Source organism: Harmonia axyridis, chromosome 4 (assembly GCF_914767665.1).
Source record: "Harmonia axyridis chromosome 4, icHarAxyr1.1, whole genome shotgun sequence".
In the NCBI taxonomy this organism is placed as follows: Eukaryota; Metazoa; Arthropoda; class Insecta; order Coleoptera; family Coccinellidae; genus Harmonia; species Harmonia axyridis.
The window spans coordinates 14035957-14041956 of record NC_059504.1 but is presented as its reverse complement, the minus strand read 5'-3'; positions in this window follow the sequence as shown (position 1 = coordinate 14041956).

Genomic DNA, 6000 nt, shown 5'->3' with positions numbered 1-6000 from the left:
TTGTCTTGACTTTTGTGTCTACTTTCTTATTTGAATATAATGCGTAAATGATATAAATAAATGGAAGGTTTCAATCCATGTTGGTACGGTTTTTTAAAACTTCCAGGGAAATTTTATCAACAATTCTGGATAGAACATATTGAGATTTCTTCTACATTTTTTAAATTGATCAAGCGCACAAGAGATCTACATTTGTTGCGATCTGCTGATCAAAAATTGATGAAATACAGTATAAGTAGGTAATCAGATAGGTGATTTCAGTTCTTTCAGCTTTTATTTTACATTGTACAGGGTGACCTAAATTCGAAGCTAACTGAGAGCATCACTAGAACTATAAGACTCAGAGAAAAAATCTTCAAAGTCTCCGACCTATTTTTCAGAAATATAAGATGTCAGAAAGCAGATAAAAGATATATTGCTTCGTTCTCGAGTTACAGGACGTTTCTTGAAAAATGACTTCAAAATATTCAGCTACATCTATGATCCGTTATGAATTTCATAGGAACCTAAAAAATTACTGAAAAAAACGTTGTGGAATTTTTCTAATGTCTTGAACAGAAAGCAAGATTGCACATATGGCGGTGATAGTATTGAATCCATATTATTTTTAGTTAGTACCAACCTTCAAACGATACATGTCAAAATTTGGAAGCAGTCCGACCATTATTTTGTGAGATATTGCGTTGTGAGTGTAGCTACTTTTGTTATTCGAAAAAATATATAAAAAAAAATAATAATTCAGTGTGCAGATAAAATATTGCCTTTTGAAGGGAAAAAATACATTTGAAGCACAATCTTGGCTTGATGAAGAGTTTCTGGGGTCAACACCAGGAAAATCAACCATCATTGATTGGTATGCTAAGTTTAAACGTGGTGAAATGAGCACCGAAGACGGCGAATGTAGTGGATGACCAAAAGAAGCTGTCACCGACGAAAAAATGAAAAAGTTCACAAAATAATTTTGAATGACCGTAAAGTGAAGTTAATCGAGATAGCAGACATTGTGAAGATATGATCCGAACATGTACATCATATGATTCACGAACATTTGTACATGAGAAAGCTGTGTGCAAAATGGGTACCGCGCGATCAAAATAACAACGTGTTAATGATTCTGAGCAGTGTTTGAAGCTGCTCAAGTGCAATAAACCTGAATTTTTGCATCGATATGTAAAAATGGATGAAATAGTTAGCTAAGTGGACTGCACACGTTGAACCGAATCCAAAGTATCCAAAGAATCCAGTATTCTGGGATGCGCAAGGTATAATATTCATTGATTACCTCCAAAAGGGCCAGACCATCAACAGCGATTATTATATAGCATCATTGGTTCGTTTAAAGGATGAAATCGTTAAAAAATGGCCCCATTTAAAAAAAGGGTCCTGTTTCATCGAGACAATGCGCTGTGTCACAAATCAATGAAAACAATGGCAAAATGGCATGAATCCTGTAACTCGAGAACAAATCTAGATATCTAATTTTCTTCATTTCGAAAAAAGAAGATCAATGGTATTGGAAGATTTTTTTCTGTGTCTTCTTGTTCTTGAGATGTTCGCAGTGAACATGGTATTTGGGATAAGTAAATGCCAACGTGTCTCTTGCCATTACTCTTTATGAAATGTTCCTTGGATACAAATTATTGATAACTTTGGTAATAAGGGTTGCCCCTCTTAATATATTACCCCGTGTATCTCAAAAACTGATCATATCAAAGCCGATACTATTTGACATTAAAATAGTGTAATCGAACTAAAATTAATGACAAAAAATTGAAAAATTCTACGGAAGACTTTTTTAATTACAGTATCTAACAATGATTTTTATTAAAAACCAGTGTGAAATTATTACCTTATTCGTAAGCAATATTTGTCGGGCCAAAGCGATTCATTCAAGATGCTTTGCTAGAAGTAATGTTACTTCGAAGAAATCCCATTTTTCAACTTGGTCACCCTGTATTTCGAAAAACATTCATAATATTGAGTTTTTCTTAAGTTTCTGTTCAGGAGGTCATTTTCTACAAAATACGAAAAATTCAGATACATTAACGCGGTGACAATTTTTCACTAGTCTTTTGCCTAGACCTTTAAAAAAAAATCCTTCAACCAAAAGAATCAATTATTGAAATGGCCTTTCAACGCAACAGAGTCTAAAGATTCTTCACCACAAAAATAATCGATATATCAATTTTAAAGCCACAGTAGCATCTTCGATGGAGATATACAGCAGGTGTTAGAATAAATTGTCAAATCCATCCCAAACCGAGCTCAATTGTGGTTCAATATTTAACTTTACAGTTAACGTGTTTAAGTCTTGATGACATCCAAACAAACTACCAGCCGAAAGGGCAACGAAACTCCAACAATGTGTACTTATTATTACGTTTTACTTTATTCAGACGAGCGGTCGAAGTGCCTTACGAGTTATTGTCTCTCCGCTATTTGGAAATAATTTAAAATTTCACCTACCTGGCCACTAGGAGTGCTGTTATAAGTGGTCGTCCAACGGGTTGTTCTTGGAATGATGGCCAAGATCTACCATTGATGGGTTTTTAACGTGAGGACTGTACCGAGCTAGACGAAAAGTTGAAGAATTTTCTCAACGGAATGTACTTATCATTTTGTAATATCTTTTGTATTTTTGTGATGTTTTTTTTTTAAGAATACAATCAGTATAAATCTATGGCAGATGATTCCCCAATATAAAGAGCCTGTAGCGATCCTGGTACACCGTAAAATTCGAAAAATCATCGATTGGAAAATCGGTCCTGATGGTTGAAGAAACCCTGCCGATCTCGGAGCAGATTTGGTACTATTTGATTGAATATTGAAGGGATTTCGCAGGACAAGAGTGAATTTTTTTTGTAGACATTGGCCATAGATAGTGACACGGGGGTGACCCTTCTTCAAGAAACGGCAACTGAAGAACAATTCCGTTAAAGAGGTTTTTTAGCGGGTAATGTATTCATAGATTGCCTTTTGAGTTCTGTTTGTGGACTGGCTTGTTATGTTGAAAATTCATAAGTTAGTGGTATTGAATTGGTCCGCAAAGGTGAAATTGACTTACAAATTCTGTTATAATTTTGTCATTAATGTGTACAAACTTCCGAAAACTCTTTGCCTAGAAATTCTTCTCTTTTACGTGGCCTCAAAGCAAAAATTCTAAAGCTCTTGAATCCCCTGATCTCAGTGGCCATTTGCGATCACTTCTTCTAGAAATAACATGGCCAGGAAACAAAATCTTCCAATTCCGGCCATAAAAAAAATCATCAATCATAGCTCGGTGGGCCATCCTTTCACCGTTGCACCAGCCTCATTTTTGAATAAGTAATCACACCACCAGCCCAAAAACCCCACCAAAAAGAGACACGTCGAGAATGGAGAGGCGTTTCAACAATTATTCTTGAATTCCTCTAGACTTTTGTTTATTGAAAATTTTTGACCATTTTTGTATTGAATTTTGACAATTTCAAAGCATTGTTGAAGCATGAATCGTTGCATTTTTATTAATGATGTAGTTTTTACTCGTCAAATGTCAAAAGTTCGAGAAGTGGTAAATGTCCAAATAGCGCGATATTCAAAATAAAACCTATTATTGGAAAACCCTTTAGAATAACATTTTAAAATCTCGCCAGAATCATAGAAAGATAAAAGCGTAAATAAACGGTTCAAATAACTTGCACAGCCTTCTGAAAGGTCTCAAAAGAGAATATCTTTTGTTAAAAAAAAACTTGTTCTTTAGTAGACAATTCAATCCATGAAAAAAAGTAATATACTGGGGAATCACCCAGTAGATTCTCCACTGGTTTTGGTGGTTTGAAACACCTCTGTTTGAACAGCTGTGGAGGATGATGATGTTCAACTTGGGAGTGCCGAAATCCACTTGGCTTAAAAACTGGTATTTCCGGAGTTACTAATTAAATATAAGGAAGTGAACAATGAGAACCTATTGTAAAAAATAATTATCTGTTCATACAGTCGAAATCTGCTGAAACGCTTAAGATTTATTTTTGTTAAAATTTCTCTCCTTCCGCTCGATGTTTTGGCGTCAATTTAACATCTAACACATAAATATACTCAAAAATATGCAGCAATCATGTTTTTTAAGAACTTTATATGCTATACAGGGTCTTACAACAGTGGCGTAGTGTCCTTCATCTCGTGTTGGGAAAGAGATGAAGAGAAATTTTAATAAGTTACCTTATTGCTTGAGCTCTAAGAAATGAAAATATTTCACTCATGATGGTGTTCAGTTTTTCCTGGATGGGTCCCTACTTTGTTGTTTCAATGAGAAACTCTTTTTTTAATTTTTCAGTTTCTACATGGAAAATGAAAGATACATTATTCATAACAACCCTCACTTTTATTTCAATATTAGTCACTTGAAATAATTATTTGATATTACAAAGATATGGTGAGTCCTATTAGAATTTATTTCTGATCAAATATATTATTAATGAATTACTCTGTGGAACTGTATATCTGAAATGGACCATTGATATACAAAATATGAAAACCAACTAGTCAAATTTGGTGAATGAAAATCTACAGAATTTTCCTCATTTCAAGTTGAATCTACTGTAAATTATCGAGTCATAAGATGAGCAAACAAAGCTTCTACAAATATTATCTCCATAAAACGATATCCACTGGTTTTCCTTGAAAGAGATGCTTGCCAAAATTTCGGAACATAAGAGGTAAATCTGGATCCAAATATTGAAGGTTAAGTGACACTACATCTGTTTGTGTTTGAGAAATAGATGAAAAAAAAAGGTTCATGTATTGATAAAACATTGTTTTTTTCATGAGAAAAACACTGTTCAGCCAAAGGAATGGCCTAATGAGGGTTATTCAGACTTAGAATTCAGGAGTTGTTTCAGAAAACCTCGAAGAAGTCCACGAAATCATTTTAAGGGATTATACATAGGCGTACATTTTGCATTCGCCGTTTTTTCCGGAATTCGAGGCTTTGTTTTGAAAAACTGGTTATACATTTATTACTCAAAGTATTGAATCCCATTTCAACGTTCGAGCATTGTCATGTTGTAAAATCTCTTTATTATGCCTTTCGTTGTATTGCGGCCGTTTGTCTTTCAATGATCGGCTCAAACGCATTAATTGCGTTCGATAACGATCGCCAGTGATTTCTTCAGTCGGTTTTAACAAATCATAATGCACTACGCCGAGCTGGTCCCGCCAAATACTGAGCAAGACTTTGAAACCATGAACCCATTTCTCGTCTCCAGTCACAATGCGATACAGAAATCCCTTTCGTCTCATAATACACTGCGCCGAGCTGATCCCACAAAATACGTCTTAGCCTTGCAAGGAGCTGTTCACAAGCAACAAAACGCCGTTCAACATCTCTCGGCTTCAACTCGTACGGCACCCAATTTCCTTGTTTCTGAATCATTCCCATGACTTTCAAGCGTTCTGAAATGGCTTGTTGCATCACTCCCAATGATCCTGCCAATTCTTGTTGCGTTTGACACGAGTCTTGATCAAGTAATACCTCCAATTCTGCATATTCGAAAACCTTCTTTCTTTCACCGCCATGCTGGTCTTCGACGTCAAAATCACCGTTCTTGAAGCGTTGAAACCACTCTCAGCACGTTTTCTTACTAATAGTGGCTTCTCCATAGGTATTTGAGAGCATTCGATGAGCCTCAGCCGCAGGTTTCTTCCTATAAAAGCAGAAAATGAAAACCTCCCGCAAATGAAGAGAATTTGGTTCGTAAGCTGACATGTTTGATCGAGAACAGACACAAATCGCCTAATATTTTCAAGGCATTATTTTTAAAAATACCTAAGCTTATTGTATGACATCAACGATCAATTTATTTCGACCGCTTCAGCCATCTCTTGAAAAACGGCGGAAGCAAAGCTGTACACCTAATATTTTTTAGCGAAATTGAAGACACAAATTAATGTTTCTTTTCGTTTTATTTTGGAACTCAAAAAAACATTCCCCTATTCGACTCAAATTTAAGTTACAATTGAACT